This window comes from Tetrao urogallus, assembly GCF_951394365.1.
Source record: "Tetrao urogallus genome assembly, chromosome: 1".
Lineage (NCBI taxonomy): Eukaryota > Metazoa > Chordata > Aves > Galliformes > Phasianidae > Tetrao > Tetrao urogallus.
The window spans coordinates 40,534,027-40,556,660 of NC_136813.1; the positions used below are offsets into that span (position 1 = coordinate 40,534,027).

The 22,634-nt window shown below is 44.3% G+C and overlaps 1 protein-coding gene across 1 annotated transcript in view; it reads right to left on the minus strand.

Annotated features, from left to right (window-relative positions):
• KLF12 (KLF transcription factor 12) overlaps positions 1–21,363 on the minus strand; it is a gene marked incomplete at its 3' end in the record, with an annotated part of 258,378 nt that extends 237,015 nt beyond the window's left edge. The window contains exon 1 of the mRNA XM_079549022.1: positions 21,310–21,363. The remainder of the gene's footprint in view (positions 1–21,309) is intronic.
• Positions 21,364–22,634: the final 1,271 nt, after the last annotated feature.

The window sequence follows — 22,634 nt, forward strand, 5'->3', positions numbered from 1 at the left end:
CCTCTTCTCACGCATAACTAGCAATAAGACCAGAGGGAATGGCTTCAGGTTGCACCAGGAAGGTTCAGTTTGGATATTGGGAAAGATTTGTTCCCCGGATTGGTCAGGCATTGGAACATGCCTGCCAAGGCTGCCTAGGGAGGTGGTTGAGTCACCATCTCTGGAGGTGTTTAAGAAATGTTTAGATGTTGTACCAAGGGGCAGGGTTTATTGGAGAAATACTGGTGGCATGTGAATGGTTGGACTGGATGATCCTATAGGTCTTTTCCAACCTTGGTGACTGTATGATTTTATGAACATCAATATTCTGACATGAAAATACTGAACATCGGAAGTTCTCCTGATGTTTCTACATGACTGAGTTCTTGCAACCATCCATTTATCAGTGACACCCAAAAAAACAAAATTGGAAAAGCAGAATAGGGCTAAACAGTATTGTTTTTTCATGATCACTGCGTTAGGGGCAACATATCATAGTTACATGCTGCTATTCTAATGAGTTCAGAAGACAACCATCCTGATAAAAGGATTATTTTGGATCCTTTTAAGAGTATCACACAACTATCTCTTACATTTCCATCTTTTGTTTTTATACTGTGATAACTCTTCATCTACATTCATTGCATTCCCTTTAAGTTTAAATAAAGTGCAGTAAATTCTGTTTGGCTTTCATCTGGAGGCACTTAGTTTACAACTGGTCCTTCAATACAAAATTCCGTTTGTACTGGCACAATGGATTCTCATAAAAACAATTATAAATTTAGCAGAAGTCTATTATGCTACAGCTCCTTGTTTCTATCTTGACTTACTGTGCAGTAGTCCATGCAGTTTATTTGGTTACATGAAGAATTACTGTTCATTTCACATAATTTATCTTTTTCTGTTAGTATCTACTTGGCATCCTAAAATGACATCCACTTTTTTTGGATCCACGTTCACGACTGCCAACAAATGACTTGACATACCCGCTGTTCTGCCTTCAGCCATACAGAATTTTACCTTCTCCAAGCCCACAAATAATGTAAGCAGACAAGGAAACAAAAAAGTACAAAAAAAAAAAAAAGAAAAAAAAAAAAAAAAGAAAAGCAACCTGAGACTCCTCAAGCAAACAAAAAACTCCTCCTTCTGTACAGGAAAATACCAACAAAGCTTTTCCTGATTGACTGACCTTCCCTTGGGCTAACATCTCTGTACATTATTTACCAAGAGGAGATCCCTGATTCCCTCCTCCTATTAATTAATCTTTCTGCCATTTCATACCTCTGCCACCGTCATTCGCAGCCTGTACATGTGGCAAGAGCAGACTGCTTTCATCGGGTAGAACTAGTCACAATGCAACTGAAAACAAAAACAATATAGTTGAATCCTTCCTTATAACTGACAAACTTCTTCACAGCCTTCAGGATGTTAGGCCTTATTTACAGAAGCAATAAACAAAGCCCTTCTCAGTTAAACAACCATGATGAGGAAAGCAATGATACTTATCTATGCATAGACGGCTTTTGTAGTCCCCTATCTGTTCTTACTCTTAAATCCCACAAAATATATATGGTCCACGCATATAGCTGTCCCATCTGTGGCACATCAACCTACAGATTTCAGTGGTTCTTGCTTGTCAAGCCACCAGTGCCTCTAAATGTTTAAGAGCCACTGCTTCAAGCACTGTTCAACTTCCCACCTTCATCTTACCACCTGCAGTATGAAATACTCCTGCAGCCACAGATGTAGGTAGATCTAGATTCATCCTGCCTTAATTAAGAAAATCATGTAAGGCTACCTTAACACACTTGCTACAGTGTCTTTATAATTACCAAGCAAGGAAAAATAAAATACTCCTTTTAAATTGGATGCAAAATATTGTTAAAGTTATAGCGGAAAAAATTAAATGCTTGGGACACACTGGCTCTTATGCAGGTTTCAAAAAGAAGCACAGGCCTGCATGCACATATTCTTTCAACAATTTGTTCACAGTAACACATCGTATCTCCTTACAAACTGTGCCTTGCCACACTCTCATGATCATGACTATGAAGCAACCAGCACTACAGTGAACAGACAAACAGGGTGGACGGGCATTTTCCTGGAGAAACCAAAGACAGAACTTCTGCTCTGCAGGCATTTCTCTCAATAACATGGCATGGGACATAAGGCCATCACATTCCTTGTTTTGGGAAGAGTCTGAGGTACCTATCCATTGGCAGCAGTGGTGGCCACTGAACACCTCTTTCACTCTCACACAGTCACAACAGTTTCAAGGGGTCAGTATACAACTGGACTGGGAAAACAGCCAAAGTAGAGCATAAATCAGCACAACCCTTAAAGTTAGACTGTTCATCATGCAGAATCACTGACAGTACACCGAGTACAAGCGATGACTACAGCCGACAGAGGAGGAACAGGCACTCAGTGAGATGAACGTCAACAGAGTCTGCAAAAGCCACCACTGACACTAAGAGAAGGAGATACAAAACCATAGTCAGAAATACACTGGTTTGACCAACAGAACCAGGGTCACTTACACATTAACAAACACACAGACATAATCACTGCCCACTCTGCATACAGCTCAGCTCTCCTAAAATATACACAAGAACTCTGCTGTATAGTTTTTTTCCCTTAAGGTGCTTCTTATTCCCTGAAGATGAACATAGTATCAGCTTCAGGACGCCCCATATAGTACATATCATGCTCCATGGATAAAGCTACTTTTATTCTGAAAATACTAACAAGTCCAGCAAGACAGAGCTACAATCAGTAGCCTTTAAAAGTAAATATGCGTAAGTATCCCTGTACAATAAGAATAAGCTACCCAGTAAACGCCTGATGCCCCGTCCCTGGAGGTGTTCAAGGCCAGGTTCGATGGAGCCCTAGGCATCCTGGTCTAGTATTAATATGAAGGTTGGTGGCCCTGCCTGTGGCTGGGAGGTTGGAGTTTGATGATCCTTGAAGTCCCTTCCAACCCAAGCCAATTGTACGATTTCTCACATACTATCCTGCATAAACATAAAAATCACCCTCCAAGGTGCTTGGAAACATTCAAGAAGTAGGAGAAGAAAAAAATCCCAAGTTACAGTTCACCAGCTGCGCACAAGTCACTAATGACCTGATTTTCACAACCATGTAGGATAACTTCTTTAACACCAGTGCAAACAGAGCCAAAGATCCCAGTTCGGCACTTTTTTATTCAACTTATTCAAATCTCTCAAAGATTCTCTACAGTCCTGCATCCAGAATTAGCTACTACATTAAGGAACATATAAATCCAGAATTATAATTTTCATGTGCACGCAGTAACTTTCAGTATGGTCAACACTCTTCAGAGATATTAATTTAAAAGCCTGAACCAACAATTCAGGATTTCCTCTAAGCTGTAGCTTTCTCAAGTCAATATTTGTAAATCATGTTTCATGTTTCCAAGGAAACCAAATGGGTAATACCTCTTGCAAACAGCTCCTTCAATATACTTTTCATGGTTACATGGCTCACTGAAGTTTTTCCTGGTGTCACAAAAGAAAGTCATACCTTTCCTTATACCTTCCAGAAAAAAAAAAGCTTGCAGAAACAACCGAAGCAACTTCCATGATAAGAACATATAGAAATCCCTGTTGACTTCCCAGTGTGAAGAACACATATAATAACCCTAGTATTACTTTGCTTTTCTGTAGTAATTTTTCCAGTGACCTTAAAATGGTCAGGGTAAACAGCAGTACATTCATTTTGCATATGTAAAAGTGAAGCACTTCTTAAATGACTTCTAAATTATCAGTCAGTACACCAACTACAGAGGTCTTAACATGTCACCACCACCCCAAAAATGTATTATGCATCTCATAATAAAGTTCAATGTAAATGTTAATGAAGAAGATCAAATCTGAAACAACACATCATAATAGAACTTGTTTGTTTGTTAAGTAAGAAAAATAGAAGAAAACTGTTTAAATCAGCTTAAGGAACGATCAGCTGAACAGATCCTGTAAATAAAATAAAACACCAGAGCCACATGACATACTCAAAGTCATTTTGTGGATGAGAACTTTGGAAGAGGTAGGTTATCAGCAAAGTAACAACAAAATAATCTATCTGGAGAGGAAGAAAAAGTAATGTAGGAAAAAACAACACTAACAAACCTACAAATTCTACTTTGATTCATATGAATACTTCAAACTTTAAAAATGAATGAAATGCCTGCATCAGTATTTCTGTGCTCTTGCAAACTTTTCCCAAGTTGTGTAAGATTTCAGTTGCCAAAAAAACTGGTGATGGTGTCTCTACAGTTACGTTCCTGAAGAATGCTATTTGCCCAAACATCCTTCCTGAAAAATAGTCAAGTTTTACCAAAAAAATCCAGACTAAAAAACAGTACACATCATATTTCCTCATCTGTTCACATCTACCTGCAAGACACTCCCATAGAACTGTTTAGCATTGAAAATACAGAATCAAAATTCATCAGGATATTGCCATTGATTCAGTCAGAAAAAGAACTACACATTTGGTAACAAAATGTATTCTGGTGGCTGAGAGAAACATGAGCCCTTCAAGAAGGGACCACAACCTCCTCCTGCCAGAACAGACACCAAGCCAAATCCATGGATCAAGACAGTAAGAAAGATTTATTGTTATCCACACAAATCTGCAACCTGCAGGGATCCAGATTTGAGAATACCACACAAACTCAACCTGCAGCTTCTCAACAAGTGTAGAAGTAGCTGCAAAATTGTTCATACAGCACCCAAAAAACTGAACCCATTAAAAAAAGAATCACTTTACATAATATACCAGGCACTACATTAGCTACACAAACTTTCTTGGCAAGCAGTGAAAGCCAATTCCTGTTTAAAAAAAGGTCTCAAAAATTGTCTGTAGTAGGACAAACATCATTCTACAGCTGATGATTGATTGAGATGTTACTAATGGGTAACAACATGCTGTCTGTGCTGCTTTAAAACTATATTCAGCATCCAATAGCTTTCAAAAGATCTTCAATCACTGCTCAGCAACGGTGGGCTATCTTTATGCCACTTCAAAACAAAACACGCATGCATGTGTTAGTTTACTCTTCTTGGGACTACTTGTATCCTTCCCCCTATCCTGAGCCCCACAACTTGATCTCAGTTTGTCTCCCCTGCAACTTGCACTTCACTCCACTTCACTTCTTCACTTCTTTACAGAGAGAGTGGTGAGGTGCTGGAACAGGCTGCCCATAGAGGTTGTGGATGCCCTGTCCCTAGAGGTGTTCAAGGCCAGGTTGGATGGGGTTCTGGGCAGCCTGGTCTAGTATTAAATGGGGAGGTTGGTGGCCCTGCATGCGGCAGGGGGGTTGGAGATTCGTGATCCTTGAGGTCCCTTCCAACCCAGGCCATTCTGTGATTCTGTGATTCAATCACACAAATGGGAAAGAGATGAGAAACAGCAGGAACACTCTTATAAGATACTTGAGCCATTGCTCAACACAACAAAACACCATGAAAAGACATACGAAAGGGAGCCCCTGTCCAGTGTGCAAGAACAGGAAAAAGCTCAAGAAAAACTCCTAGACCACAAGCCAAATCATAGTCACCTTGACCCTGAGATACAATCACAGGATCACCTGGGCTGGAAGGGACCTCAAAGATCACCTACTTCCAACCCCTGTGCCATGAGCAGGGTTGCCAACCACTAGATCAAGCTGCCCAGAAACTCATCAAGCTTGGCCTTGAATGCCTCCAGTTAGAAACCAGATGGACATACAACGATTGTGAGAGCCACCCTTAACAGAAGAAATGGAATTGCCTTCCACATGGTAAGCTGTGAGGTATCACAGATTTTCCCAAAGGTAATACAGTCAGCAGCAAGGAGATGCCACGTGCAGTTCCAGCTGTCTACTGCATTAACTCAGAAAATAATGGGTTACTGCTTTACCACAGTGTTTTCAGGAACTGCTGTAATAAATCTTCAGCAGAATTTCAGGACTCCAGGGACCTGTAACGTGCTATGTGATCTATAACACAAAAATATAAATTAAGCAATGACTGGTTTTTACATTTAGAAATGCGTGCAATGGAAACTAATGCTGCATTCAAAAAATAAAAAAGCTTGGAAGTAAAAAAAATAAAAAGCCTAACAGACACTGAAGAAAACAAGCAGTATTACTGGCAAAGAACAACATGCGACATCTGAAGCTTCCACTTTAATAAAAAATGATATCATTAATAGCATATTAGAATTTTAAGCTAATGGCTGTATATGCTTTAGGTTCACATTTCTTCCTTTGCCATGTGAAGAGTTGCACTCAGAATACAGTTCAAAAGCTCCATGGAGAGCTGTTGACAAGGCTGAAACACTATTCCTTGACTGTAAGAGGCTATTTCTTAATAAACTGGTGGTCCATAAAAGTCATGAATAGTACTAAGTCCAATAGAGTAAAGTACAAGCCCAATTCAAGCACTCCACTGGAAGCCTAAATAAAGTTATCACAGAGTGAAATGAAAGCCAGTTTACAAACAGGAGGATGTGGAGCAAAAACCGGGATTGTAACAGATGATGGAAGGTAAATTTGATTTCAGAAAGGTGATGTCTCCCCACAGTCCAATCAGGTCTGTAATAGTTTTGTATGAGACATGTATAGAATCTGCTTTTACAATGTATTTCTCTTTCCTTCTTTTAAAACACTGATAAATAAACACTGATTTGAACTTCTCTCAAGAGCAAAACAAGATACTATTTTGGCAGAGCCTCAACCGAATGTATTTCTAGTGCTCTTCACCTGGTGAGCTGTTGGTTTTTTTTGTTGTTTTTTTTTTTCTTCCCAGTACAGCTTGAAGCATTAATAATATCTTTGTTCTGAACAGCTCCTTTCAGTTTTCTGACTTGCTGCACAAGGCAATATAGCACAATGGCACTTGTTCCTAAACCTGATCCTTCTGACATGATCTACACTAGTTACAATAACCTGGAGAAAGAAAGCGACAGAGCCAACACATTTCCTTTTTCTTCCTCAAGAAGGAAGAAGATACTCAACACTTCCAACTTGTACAGTTTTTGATAACGCTGCATCCTACATACCTATCTGTCTCCAAGAGAAATACAAGCAGAAATGGAGTTATTGCGCTGAAGTACATTGCATACACTGGAAAAGCTGCCAAATAAAAAAATATAAAAATGTTTTGGCCTATTTCAAGAAGTTAAGAAAAAGCTGAGGAAAAAAGAGAAAAGCTTATCTTTGGTTTGGTTTCCTTATGAAAACAAACTTCTCCATTATCATATTTTTACAATCAGAATACGTAGAAATTAAGCTTTATTTACATATCTCCTTGAGAAGACTGGGGAAATAGAGCAGCACATACGAAAGCAAGTCTCTAAGAAGTCTGCAATAATTATAGGAAAAAGCCCCAGTTAGTTTGAGTATCAGCAGGACATCAACGATGAAATTACTGTGAAAGAGCAGAACTTCCTGAGGTTGAGCCAAACTCAGCAAAATCACCTGACAGCCACACTCCCTCTTTTAAAAATGGTGTGGTTAACTAGCAGCAATTACAGGGGGAAACTGAGTACCTGAATTGCATTATTACATCTGAAATGATCCTGGACAAACACGGAAAGAAAAAATGGTAAACAAGAGACAGAAAGGTCTCAAGTAGTACAACAGAACATAAGCACATTAGACATTTCAGAAAAGGCACTTAAATGGTGATGTTATATGAGAGAAAGTGAAACCTCTGTAGTAGTTACTTTCACATGCAGCTTCACAATATGAAAAGACGGGCACTTCTATCTTTTGACAAAGATTAATACTTCTAGAAAAAAGCCTAACAAACAGTACTCTAAACTTCTACAGTAAAGACATAGTCTTCAGTAAAGAACTAGTCTTCTTGAATTATTATGAAACTGAAATGAAAAAATGAAAAAAAATGAAAAAAATCTGATTTTTATTTAAAGCGATTCTTCTCAAAAAAGTTGAAAAAATAAAGTTTAAAATTGTAAAAATTATTTAAGCTCCTTCTATTGTCCACATTCAAGCAGTACTCACTTGTTGAAGTTTCAACGAAATGACCATTATTAATCTGATAAAAGTTACAGACCAAACAAAAATGAAATGCAGTGCACTAACCAACAAGCAGGTGCACAAAAGCATCATCTCTTTCACAGCCTATTCTACTACTACAGACCACTAGACAGCCCACACAGAAGTTAAAAAAGTATATTAGGAGCAAAAAAAAACACAAATTTAATTTCTCTTCCAATCTTTTAGTACAAATAATATGCTGAAGAATGATACATACTAGTTCTAAAACTCTCAAGTACAATTTAAACAGAACCTGTGGGTTTCTTCTATTTCTCTTCTTTTATTACATTTTCCCATTATTTAATACAAAAATCAATTTTAACAGCAAATACTTTTTATTAAGATTTTTATAATAACCAGGCACATTGAAAATAGACATAAATAATACAAATAATTTAAGTGATGATTCCTGGGGCTTAGGAGAGTTCCAGTTTCCACCCAAGTACAGTTTGAATGAGTCAGTATTAAAACTAAACCATCCAGGAAATAATACAACTCCTCTGATAATGCAATTTTATTAACTCAAAATTTCAACAGAAGAATCAACTCCATTAATCACAGAATCATAGAATTGGCCTGGGTTTAAAAGAACCACAATGATCTTCTAGGTTCAACCCCCCTGCTAATACAGAAGTATACTTATATGTGTATACACAAAATATACATCTAATATACATAGATATACACACACATATATAAGTATATTACATGTGTATTAGATGTATATATATACATACACATACAAGGGTGTGCATTCTCTTAGGTAAAAGTGGCTTATGCAGAATGTAAAGATTTCTCCTGTTTATCAGCATGTTGATCATCCTTTAGAACATCCTTTAGACAATGGACAGCACTGGAAACAACACGTAAGTATTCAGAAAAAAAATGCTTAAACTGATTGTTTAAACAAAGGTTTCCTGCTTCCTACTTTGAAGTAAAAATGATTTCAATCAATTCTCTCCAACAACTGCAAATTAAAACACTGTTCAATTATGCAAACTCCAGAAGCAAAAAGAGAAGGAATCGACAGAAGACTGGCTGACCACTAACTTAAGAGACAGAAGTACAATGGCTGGAGCCAAGTATATGGATGAATTCAGGGTACAAATAAGGCACAAAGGTTAGGGGAATTATAAATACCTGGGACTGCTTACTGAAGAACACAGGTGATTCTTTATTGCATTACAATCATGTATTTATAGAATCATAGCATCACAAGGTTGGAAACGACCTATAAGATCATCCAGTCCAACCGTCTCCTCATCACCATTGCCACCACAAGCACTAAACCATATCACGCAGCTCCTCATCCAGGCGCCTCTTGAGCACTGCCAGGGACGGCGACTCCACCACCTCCCTGGGCAGCCATTCCAGTGCCTCACCACTCTCTGAGAGAAACAGTTCTTCCTTATGTCTAACCTAAATCTCCTCTGATACAACTTGCGGCCATTACCCCATGTCCTGCTCGCTGCCTGGCAGAAGAAGCCAAATCCATCTTCAACACAACCTCACTTCAGGAAGTTGTACAGTGCAATGAGGTCTCCCCTGAGCCTCCTCTTCTCCAGACTGAACAATCCCAGCTCCCTCAGCTGCTCCCCATAAGACTTGTGCTCCAGTCCCCTCACCAGTTTCGTTGCCCTTCTCTCCAGAACCTCAACATCTTTCCTGTAGTGAGGGGCCCAAAACTGAACACAGTACTCGAGGTGCAGCCTCACCAGTGCTGAGTAGAGGGAGATGATCATCTCCCTGCTCATTCATAGATGTTCTAACTCCAGCAAAGTATGTAAGCCTAGGTGATGATGACAAAATTCAAACCAAATTAGCTTATTGTGACAGTCTTATCTGATCTTCAAAGCAACAAATCTACAACCTGACCCCACTGAGTCATAGGATACCCTGAGCTGGAAGGGATCCAATGGATCACTGAGTCCAACTCCCAGCTACACACAGGACTACCCAAAATTCTACCTGAATGTCGGTGAGCACTGTCCAAAGCACTCCTTGAACTCCAGCAGCTCAGTGTTATGTCCACTGCGCTGGACATCCTGTTCAGCGCCTGATACCCTCTGGCGGAAATCCTGTCCCCAGCCCCCAGCTGCCCCTCCCCTGACACAGCTCCATGCCATTCCCTCACACCCCATCACTGTCACACAGAACAGAGATCAGTGCTGCCCTTCTTTTTCCCCGTGAGGAGCTGCAGCCACCATGAGGCCCCCCCTCAGCCTGCTCTGCGCTGAACAAATCAGGGGTCTTCAGCTGCTCCTCATACATCTTCCCCTCCATATCTTTCACCATCTTCAGAGCCTCCGTTAAGACACTGATAGCTTTATGTCCTTCTCACATTGTGGCACCCAGCCCTGCCCCCCAGTGCAGGAGGCGAAGCCTCACAGCACAGAGCAGAGCAGGACAGCCCCTCCCCAGTTAGGCGTGCTGCTCCCCAGGGTACCGTTGGCCCTTCGGGCTGCCAGGGCACACTGCTGGCTCATATTCATCTCGTCTTCAACCTGAAACCCCAGATCCCTCTCTGTACGACTGCTCACCAGCCTCTCTTCCTCAGCCTGCACCCAATGCAGAACCTGGCAGTTGCTCTTTTCATGCAGCTGGCAATTGTCCAGTCCTCCCATTTGTCATTCTCCTTGCAAAGTCTCTCTTCTACCAAGGCAACCACAGGTATTCCCACAAACAGTGGAAATAGTACACCTTCAAATCCAGTCCGTAAATCATTGATTAAAACACTTAAGATAACTGGCCCTACAGCAGAGCCCCTGTAGGTGGAATCCTACCAGTGACTGGTAAATGGTATTACCAGTGTAATACCATTTGATCGCAACCCTTTGAGCCCAACCTGTCTTCCAACTTCACCCACTGCGTTATGTATTTGTTTAGCTTTATGTTGACATTTTGTGCAGAAGAATTCTGCAAGAAACAGCACCAAAAATTTCGCTGAAATTACAAAAAGATTACATCAACCAGCTTTGCTTGTTCCAAGGTGAGTAACCTTGTCATAAGAAGGATCACCATACAGGACTTCTCCTCAGAAATCCTGACCAACAACTGCACTGTCTTTCAGGTGTTTACTTGTTAACTCCCAGAATAACCTCCATATTCTGCTAGGCACCAAAGCGAGGCTGACCGGCCTATTTTTCCCTTCTCACCCCACCAAGTTCTTTCATCAATCGATATACCTTGACTTTACGCTAAGTTCCTTCTGGATCTGCTTAAATCACAGCACATTCACCATCAACTGAAAACTGAACACAACCCATCATCATCTGAAACCACCCTTCAGGACGGCAGTGAACTTGAAATTCAGCTTCACTCCTCAATTAACAACTTAAACATAGGCTTTAAAATCTTTTTCACTATATCATTATAGATTTAAAATAATAACATATTTACACACCCCTCTGTTGGGGCTGATATGATCTTTAGCTTAGGACACAGGGAATTAAATCCCACTCTCAATACTGGGCTTCACATTTAGGCAGAAGAGCACCATACAAAGAGAGAGGAATACCCATGCCAGACAGAAAGAACAACAATGGTAGTCTCAGAGGAACAAAGCCTAGAAATACACCTAAACCCCCAAATAAAGAGTTCATTTCTAAGCTCAATGCCGCTAGATGTATCTCCAAAATCAGTCAGTCAAACTATGAAGTGAAAGAATGAACCAAATGTGACATTTACAGCTAAATGCAAGCCTGTTTATCCAGACAGAATTCCTTACGAGTCTTCAGAACTTACACGCTGGTCAGGTCTGGCTTCACTTTTTCTGTGGCATTCAGTGTTGTTAAGATGCTTTCAGAACATAACTCTTTTACCTCACAGCGTTGCCTCAAACTTTATAAAAGCTTACTCATTCAACTTTGAAACCAAAAAGTCCATCATGTCTGACCGGAATTAAAGTTTTAGATTATATCAAATGATTGCCACAGCACATGCCTCACTTCTTCAGAAATTACTTTTACAGATTCATTTATAAAGATAAAATTATTCAGTTTTGCTGAATTAATTGTAACATTGTATAACATAAGGAGAACATTTCAACAGAGAGTACTTCTATATTTCTAATTTTTATCTAGTTTTATGTTGTTATTTATAGCATTGCAGTAATATACAAGGATATCTCAAATATCTAACGCTACCTCTAGCAACAACATCCACCATCACAGCAAACACAGCCCAAATGACAAGTCTTACTGGCCTGCAGGTTAGGGTACATAAAGGAGTACAAGTAGAAAAATTAAGACAAAACAGAGGGAAAAAAAAATAAAATTAAAAATTAACAAAGCCTTTTCATTACAAGACTATTCTACTCAGGTCGTTAGCAGAAGGGCTACAGCAGAAGAAAACAATGGCAGAAAACAGTATTTTTCACCTAAAGAAGATACTGGGAAACAGTATCACAGGAGGCAGAAGCAGCAACAGGTAATTACACAGTGAGAAGAACTGATGGATGTGAAGGAGCTCATTCTGATTGTAGTCAATTCAATCACAGAAAGAAATTTTCTGCCTTTATTTGTAAGTCTTATTTTTCCAGAAGAGGAAAAAGATGAGTTAATGAAAGCTGCAAGGAACTGTAGCCATGTTTGACAGGAATGTGAAAGTACAAGCTTTTCTCACTTCTGCTGATGGACTCTGGGTCATGTCCACAGAATGACCTGGGTACCAAACAGTTAAGTTCCTGGTGCTTTTCCCCACTGAAGAAAACCACAGCCTGGTTAAGGGTGCCTGTTCTCACAGTGTGCGGTGTTAGCGTGGAAGCCACACAAAAATCAACAGCACACAGAATCTCCCTGCCTCACCACCAGTAAATCCCACAGAGACAGGAATGTTTTCCCAAGGATTTAAGATGACCAGTGCAGTCACCTCTCACTTGTTTTTAAACAAGAACACTGTACATGCCTATGTGCAAGCTAATCATCTTAGACTTTCTCTGTAGTCATTCAACGAGAGACTTTGTTTTGTTTTTTTACCTTAAGAACACTTCAAGTATCGTGAGTTTAGCACATACCTCTGCAGTAAGGATGGAGCAAGGCTCCTCTTTTAAGGAAAGGAATGAATTTTATTCAAGCTATCCACCAGAACTCTCTTCAACAAGCGCCTTCAACTACTACGCATAGATGAGAGACTCCCACCCTCGCCCCTGCCCACATGCTTATTTACAATCTCCATGAAAAAGAAATATTGCCTTCTTAAATCCTGCAGCACACAGAAACTAAAGGAGAGCACATCTCCTGCAAGCATAAAATAAATCTATCCCGAATACGGGCTGGGGTGTGAAAAAAAAAAAAAATTGTTCTAAATCTAATATTATTTTTCAGTTTGTCCTGTGCTTGTATTTGTTTCATGTGACTATTGATCTTTCCAGAATACAAGGCCCAGAACTATTGATGTATATTCTTCAAATATACATTGAAGACATTTTCAGCAAAATGTTGACTCAGCTGAATATAGATCTGGAAATCATGGCAATACTTTTTCAATTAGCAGCCTCCAAATCTATGTGCCAACTAGACTGAGTTTGCATGCTCTCCCTTTCAGAAAGGAAGAAAACCCAACAGCATTTTGTTTATTTTTTCCTTTCAAAATTCTGCAGGGCCCCATCTACACAAAAGATTTAATTGATACTGTCTCCCACAACATCCTTATAACAAAGCTGAGGAAGTGTGGGATAGATGAGTGGACAGTGAGGTGGGTTGAGAACTGGCTGACTGGCAGAGCGCAGAGGGTCATCGTTGGTGGTGCAGAGTCCGGTTGGAGGCCTGTAACTAGCGGTGTTCCTCAGGGGTCTGTGCTGGGTCTGGTCTTGTACAACATCTTCATCAATGATCTTGACAAGGGGATAGTGGCCACCCTCAGCAAGTTTGCTGATGATACAAAGTTGGGAGGATTGGCTGACACGCCTGAAGGCTGTGCCACCATTCAGCAAGACCTGGACAGGCTGGAGAGCTGGGCAGTAAGAAACCAGATGAGGTTTAATAAAAGCAAGTGTAGAATCATGCATCTAGGGAATAACTGCATGTACTGTTACAGGTTGGTGTGTGCAGTAGCGTGCCCCTTATGGCCAAAAAGGCCAGTGGCATTCTGGGGTGAATTAAAAAGAACATGGCCATCAGGTCGAGGGAGGTGATCCTCCCCCTCTACTCTGCCCTGGTGAGGCCTCATCTGGAGTACTGTGCCCAGTTCTGGGCTTCCCAGTACAAAAAAGACAGGGATCTCTTGGAAAGAGTCCAGCGGAGGGCCACGAAGATGGTGAAGGGCCTGGAGCATCTCTCCTATGAGGAAAGGCTGAGTGAACTGGGTCTGTTCAGCCTTGAGAAAAGAAGACCGAGAGGAGACCTGATCCAGGTCTATAAATGTCTAAGGTGTGGGGGCAGAATGGCGAGGCCAGACTGTTTTCAGCAGTGTGTGGAGACAGGACAAGGGGAAACAGCCGGAAACTGCAGCATAGGAAGTTCCGCACAAACATGCGCAAGAACTTCTTTACCGTGAGGTGACGGAGCACTGGAACAGGCTGCCCAGGGAGGTGGTGGAGTCTCCTTCTCTGGAGATGTTCAAGACCTGCCTGGATGCCTACCTGTGCTACCTGGTGTAGGGAACCTGCTTTGGCAGGGGGGTTGGACTCAATCTCTGGAGGTCCCCTATGACTGCGACTAGGTGGAAACTGTGAAAAATTAAGTTGTCTTGTAACTTACTGATTTACAGGGACTGGAAAGGAATAATATTCCCAACTTCTGTTTTAGGGTTTTTTCCTAAGAAAAATCTTTTCATTTCCCACTTAACCCAAATTTTCTTGCAACAAGATTCCATGAGAAAGAAACTGGAATAGCTCCAACTACTGTCCAACACTTAAAAAGATTTTAAAGCATCATCAATCATAGCTCTTTACATGCTCTCCTGCAGCACTGCCAACTCTTATTCCAAAACTATTCAGAACTGTTTTATGCCAGCATAGCACACTCAAAGACTGCCTACATTATTCTGATTTTAAGTCCTGCTCAGATTTGTGTCAAGCGTTACTGCTTAATACAGCCATCTTTCCTTTTTTCCTAGGAAGAACCAGCAACTAATATGACTAACTCTAGCGAGGATGACCACATACTATCACATCTGCTATGAAAAGTGTCCTGAATTTTTAGCATGTCATCTAAAAATGCCAGTCCCATGGAAAAAAAAAAAAAAAAACACAAAAAACACCATAACATTCACAGTAACTGACAACCAGTTTTTTTAATGTAGCAAACTTCTAATGCTAGATCATTCTATTTAACAGTCATTCCAGCTGAACTTCTCAGTGTCTGCTTCTGCAAAGTTTGATATCGAAGTATTGAAGAATACATCAGGTATTTTTTACTATATTGGTAAAGGAAAAAGTCTAAAGAACAATTCAGGATGTTTTTATTTGGAATGACTCTTATTTGGAATGAGATCCACACAAGGAGATTAATACTTTCCTCGTAGAAACTGCTGGGGTTAGAGAATCACCTTTCCCCGTGCCGCAACCAGTCTGTTGAGAGCTGAACACCATTACCAAAGTTACAGCCTGCACACGCTCAGGAAGGCTTCCAGAACTTGCTGGCAAGACACCCAACTTCACTAGCAGGCCCCAAGCACTCCTTCCGACAGCCCCAGCTCTTTGCAGGCCAGTTGCAGTGACCCAGCCTGACGGTGTCACCAAGCTTCCTGCACTGCAGACAGGTATCTAAGCCTTTAGGAAACAGATGCCATGTCACCATCGCAAATGGGCTTTTTGGCCAAGGCAGAGCAAAAGAAATAATTCTTTGGTAGTCAGCAGGCAGACCAGTGTTAGCATTCATAACCTTGTGCTCTTTACAGCTCTGACCAGTGGATAACGCCCACACTAATTAGAAATTGGGATCATTGCTTGTCACCTCACAGAGGTATAACAAAGCAGTTATCCTAACGCGACATCTGACAAAGCTGAGACCAGAGCTCAGGTCTCCAACACGATATGTCTGATTAATTATCCCCTTTGCTGCACTGATGTCCAAGGTCATGCATTTGATTGTTCTGTGTTTAAACAAAGGCAGCACGTTCACCCCACAGCCAGGAACAAAGCTGGGGATTTCTGAGTCCCATCATTACTCTGCTATGTAGCAAATACCGTGCCAGCCATTAGCAAAAAGCATACTTCATTCCTCTTCTGAGGGCTGGTTCACGCAGAGGACAAAAGCTTGCTACTGCTTACCAGACGTTCCTTAACTCAAGTGATGCTGGTTTGTGCTGCAAATTCAAAGCCCATCAATGCGAGTGCTACCAGCAACCCACAGAACAATAAGCACGAGAAAACATCTTTCTTGTGTTCCAGAGGGGGGAAAAAGTATCTATGAATAAACAAACCAAGAGATTACAAAAATAAAAATCCAGACATTGTTAGGATTGCATTCAGAGGAAATGTCAAGCTACAATGGTCTACACTAATGAATAAAGTCTTGAATCACGTGATTTCCCTTCAATCTTACACACGCAATTTTATTTCTGACATACCTTAGCTTTTGCATCCTTAACTGTGTGGTTTTTCATTTGAGTTAAGAACAATAACTATAGTCAGCAAGCCATCACCTAGGCAAGTCCTACCTTTGCATCTGCAGATGAACAGACTCCTCTGACAGAAGAGCTGATGTGCACAGCTGAGTAGATGTGCATAGTCAGTAGAATGGATCAAGACTGGAGGGCAAGGGAGCTCCCTGAAGGGGGAGAAGAGCCAACACCTCAGGATCCAGCACTGGTTGTATTTCACACCATGGACTGACTATTCAGAGGCCACAGGGGCTGCTACAAGTGGTGGTCTGATACAGCTTCAGTCACCTCTACACTGTCACAGTGCAAAGAGGCAGAAAAGCAAGAGGACAGCCCCTCTTAGATCAGCACCCAAGTTTACCCACGGACCTATGCTGTGCCACCTGCAGTCTTTGAAGACGTTTCACACAAGATCATACACTGACTCCTGAGCCAAGTTTTACTGTGTATTTCGACTGAACAACACTGCAATGGCTCATGCCACCACCTCCGCCAAAAAAGGCAGGAAATGGAAGAGAAACAGCTATACGAGCCAGGCACAGCCATAACATCAAGATGTCTTCTCCAATTCAAATCACATTATTTTGCAATAGACAAAAAGAAAACAAAAAAATTCTATACTATACTTTGACTGTGGTTTAGACTAAAGTCTAAATTATTCATTCTGAAAAATACCAAGAGGTATTACACTGAAATCAAGAAAGGAAAAATCCACACTAGCTCAACATTATATACAGCACAGATCCACTCACTTCTTGGCAAAGCCACACTGATCTTTTTCCTTCCTTCTGTCTCTCAGTGTTTGTTTTGTTCTTTAAGAACTCCCTGCCACCAAACAATAAATACAACTGATTAAAGAACAGTTGTCTGTTTTTTTTATTATTTTTATTGCTTGGGACCAATGACAAAAGCACAAATTCAGAGTCAACTTCAACCAATCACACCAAACCTCAATGAAGTATGAGAAAGTTCACACCTTTTTGGGCTCCAAATCTAAGCAGACCTACACAGGAAAGGGCTTTCTGCAACAGTACCAGCTCAGTTTTAGTACAAACCAAAAGAGACCGCACAATTTTCCTCATATAGGTCCAATTCTAACCACTACTGCACTTGGTCCACATACACAGTCGGTCTCATCAGTACTCTGCTTTGCCTACAGAGCTGACTGCCCGGATAGAATCTATCCCAGCAAAACATAACCTGCAAATATAACTCTTGTTGCTCATTCATTTTCATGTTTAGGACTGACTTAAAAAACAATCCATTTAGCTGATACAGGTCTGTCTGAAGTTCAACAGAATCAGTTTACATAGAGCTTTTGACTGACGAGCACTGTTGAAGTGTCTTCAGCGCTACAGCATAGACGCTATAAAATAAATTTAAAAAATAATCTTTTTTCACTGCATAGGGAAAATCATCACTTCATGTTTTCACATTTGCACTTTGAAGACGTAAATATTTGTCTTACGGCACGGCAACAACATAAAGGAAAACACAACAATAAAGGAAAAGCTGCACTTTGACTGCTTAGTAATTTTTAAAATCTCACTTTGAACCATCATGCATCTTCCTATGTTTTCTTCATAGCTGAAGAAAGTGAGCATGCTTCATGCACAGCTCCTCCTCTTTCAAAGGCGCACAGCTGCAGCTGTAGCAAACAACCACTAGTCAAGAGCTGAGAAGGTCAAAGTCTCAACTGGTGCATCCATCTCAGCTTTTCCAAAATTGAAATTTCCAGTTGAAGAAATTTTTTGTTTGTTTCTCTTTGTATTTATGTCAAGAAAGTACCTCCATCCCTGGAGGCATTCAAGGCCAGGCTGGATTGTGGCTCTGGGCAGCCTGGTCTAGTGGTTGGCGACCCTGCACATAGCAGGAGGGTTGAAACTAGATGGTCACTGTCGTCCTTTTCAACCCAGGGCATTCCATGATTCTATGGAAAGGCAAACCACAACTATGTCCCAACACAATAAATCAAGACAACTCTTCAGAAACCAAAAATGAAACATTTCAAGAAAAAAAAAAAAAAAAAAAAAAAAAAAAGTATTCCCCCCCAGCATTATTAATATGAGATGGTGAATAAGGCATTTGTATATTCAACCTGAGTGGAACAAAGACCTGGTCAAAACCAACCTTACACTGAGCAGATCTGTTACCCAGCACAAAGAACACTCATGTCTTTGGGAAATGAGCAAGCAGTTGGCCATCCCAAAGAGCTCAGAGATCATCCAGCAGCCTCAAAGATGAAGGCTGCAACACCACAGCACTGGGAAGGTGGAGTTAGCAAGCACTGCCTACTTAATAATTAGACACAGCACATGCCTTCCCTGTAGCTGATAAACTCTCTGGGTGGGTAAATGCATATCCAAAAGCTCAACAGCAGGATGCCTTTCTAAGTGCTAAAACACACGCACCAAATTTCACAGGGTTTCAGCAACACTGAAGTGTGGCAAAGCGCACCTCAAGCACCTGGAAGAGACTTCTTGCCCAAATAGTGTGCTCTTTATTTCTACTTAATTACAGGGGGGTTCAGTCACACACTGCATAGGTCTGCAAACTCAAGAGCAGAAGGACTATTCCTACCACTGGGGTTTGAAGCCTAAACCCTCTCCATGGCACAAGAGCTGGTTTGATGCTGCAGTACCTAAATCTCACTTCAGAAGTGAAGCTCAAATTGCACACACTCAGATCTGGCTAATCCCAAAACACAGAGGGCTCCATGGTTATTAGCCAGTCCTGCAATCATCTTAAAAGTTTATTTTTAAAAGTTGCTACAAATTTTCTTCTGGCCTCCCTTAGGCTCTCAGATGCCTTTTTAGCACAGGCTTTTTTCTAGCAGAACAACGGGTAGGCAGCCTGGAAACGCTACTACAAGTACTGCTGAAGGAAAAGAATAAAACAGAAATTAAAACAAAAACCACCCTCATCTCCCATTCCCCTTCTCCACAAGTCTGACACCACTTCATTAGCAGCAGCAGAAACCAAAGAGCACCTCCCAAATCCCTAACTCCCTCCAGCACACAACGCGATCATTCCTCAAATGCCCCGCAGCGCTTCTCCCTGCAGCCAAGCGCTGGCGGATGGCAGGGAAAAGATGATTTCTTCCACAGCCCCCTTTAAATGCTATGCACTGCTCCACGAATTGAGAAGCTAAAAGAAGAGGGAAAAAAAGCAAAAAACGGACCACCTCGTCCTCTGGCTACCCCCACCGCCTGGTTCCAGAGATCCGAGGGGGGCGGGGTGCGGGAGCAGCCCGGGCACTGCGGCCGGCGGCACGGTGATGTCATCCGCCAGGCTCAGCCCGGGGACCCGCAGCGGCCGCCACCGACCGACGGAGCCGGGGGCGGTCGGAGCGGGGGGGCCGCGGCGTTCCGGTCGCAGCGCGGCCCAGGGCTCGCCCGTACCTCCCGGTGGGCGACACGGCTGCTTCCAGGCGATGTTCGCGAGTTGATTACGTCCCGTTAGAAAGGTATTTCCGGGCACCCCCGCAGGAATACCGCGCAGGAGCCCGGCGGCGCGGTGCGCGCAGCCTGACATCATGCACAGAGCGCTGCCCGCGCCTCCCCCCCCCCCCCCCCGGATCCCGCACGGAGCGCTCCGCCGCTCCCGCACATTACGGAGTTGGAGCTCCAGAAAATGGAGCCCGGCGCCCGCGCTACAGAGCGGCCCTGGGAAGTTGTCGCGGTCGCTACCTGCCGGGGCTGGGCAGGATGGGGACGAAGGGGAAAAAAATGAAGAGAATACCGTTTATCGTACGACGGTGGAGGGAAGGGAAAAAAAAAAAAAAAAAAAAAAAAAAAAAAAAAGCGGTTTACTTACTTACCCGGGGGATCGGAGGGGGGAGCTGCCAAAGGCTGACATAAGCCACGGTGGGGGGAGCGAACTTATCCCCGGCACCTCGCACGGACCGAGGTGCTCTGACCCCGGTAGGCGCACACACATCTGCTCCGATTCACAGCGCTGACAGCCGCCGGCTCAGTCCCGAGCAGAGCGGGTGCCACGGCCGCGCTGAGGGCGGGCGGAAGGCAGCGCACCTCCGCCGCACGGCTCCCCCGGGCCGGGCCGGGCACAGCCACGGGTACGCAGCGCCCCGTGCACACAACGGCAACGCAAACGGTTGACAGGGCGGCGCGGACGCGCTCCGGAGGGATGAGGGATGCAGGCGGACGGGGTGGCACCGCCGCTCACCCCGCGCTCCCCGGCCGGGCGGGGGCAGCGCCCGGACCCTGCGGCCGGCCCGGACGGAGGTCAGCGGACGGGGAGGGGAGACACAAACGGCCCCGCGCTGCCCCTCGGCAGCCCCCTGCAGCGGCCTCAGCGGGAAAGTTGGGGAAAGTTCGGGCGCGCGGACCCCCGGCCCGGCCGCAGCCCCGGCCCCGCGCGGAGCCCCCTCTCTCCCTCCCCTTTGCTTTCTGTTGGGTTGTTTCGTTGTTTGTTTTTTTTTTTTTCTTAAATATTTCACTTCATCTCGGCGCCGGCCGGGACAGCCGAAAGCCAAATAACGCCGACGTTACGTTTATTCCGGTAAGGAACGGAACGGGCACAGACCTGAGCGGAGCCGCAGAGCCGGAGCGCCGCTTCCTCCCCCCGGCGCGGTGTCCCCGCGCTGCCCGGCCCGGCCCCCTCCGCCGGGGCAGCGCCCCCCGCCCGCCCGCAGCTCGCCGCCGTCCCCAGAAAATGAATGGGGGCACCCCGGCGAAGCGCGGCGTTCGCCGCCGACTTACCCGCGTCACATGATGAGCCGCGGGCAGGGTGGGCCGGGGGTGGAGGCTCCCGGCGCCGCCTCAGCCGCGCCCGCGCCACAACACCGCGCAACGCCGCGGCCGAGCCCCGCGCGGGGCAGCCGAGCGAGCCGCTCCGTTCAGACAAAGGCGCCGCGCCGGTCCCCTCTCGCTTCGGCGGGCGCCGGTGTCCTCGCTGGCACGCCGAGCGCCCCCACCGGCCGCCGGGCGGGGAGGGAGGAGAGGGAGGGGCCGCGCCTCCGCCCCGCAGCCGCCCCGGGGCTCGGTGCGCCGCCCGCCCCCGGGGTGGAGACGGGAACGCCCGGCCCGGGGGAGGGGCCGCCGGCGGGGCCCGGACTGGGGGTGCGCACGGCGCGGCGGGCGTCCTGGGGATGGGGGCGCCGAGGGGATGCCCGGGGCGGGAGCCCTGCGAGGCGGTGGGGAGGGAGGGGACGCGGGGCGCCGTGGGCAGCACCGGCCGTGGGCGGTGGCCCTTCCTCGCCTCCCGCAGGGTGGCCGCCGGGCCGGGGCGGGGCGGACCCGAGGAGGGAATAGTGGGCGGGGGCCCCGTCCTTGGGGTGGGGGTGCGGGCGGTTACCTGGCAGGGGTGGGGGCCGAGCTGTGCCGACCTTCCTTTGTGATTTTTTGTCTTAAATAAACACACTGCGGCTATTGAGAACTCTGTGAGGGCTTGTTGTCGATTTGTTTGGGATTTTTTCTTGGGTTTTTTTTTTGGGGGGGGGGGGGGGGGGTTGGGTTTTTTTTTTTTTTTCTCTGTTTGTAGGGAGGTGGGTGTGTAGGGTCACGCCTCTGCAAACCGAGAACTTCTCTTATGGGAAGGGTTTCAGACGAAGGAACTGAGGGTAACGGAGCACGGGGCTCTCGTGGCAACGCGTAGATAGAGGCAGTCCGACAGCCTGGAATTAGTCGTTATTGCATGGCTGCGCTGAAGGCGTTACTTTAAAGCACTTAGGAAACAAAAACGTGAATCTTGGGACTTGGTGTCTAAACTTTGAGAAGTAAACACCTATTTCGTCTCCAAAGTATGCTTACTAAGGTGTAGGTCGCTCTGAAAGTAATGCCTCCTGTTTATTTCCGCAGAAACTCAACCAATACAAAGAGCACAACAACACTGTTAGATAAATTCTCAGCTACTAAACACTGGTTTTCAGGGGTGACAACCATGATCCGTGCATTTTCAGCACTGATGAAGAAGAGCCTGCGCCCTCCACAAGTGGAGGTGACGAGGTGACACACTGTCACTGTTAGGACTGCTGAGCCACACCACCTCACGGTGCTCGCATCAACTGTTTGGTCTCCATCAGTGT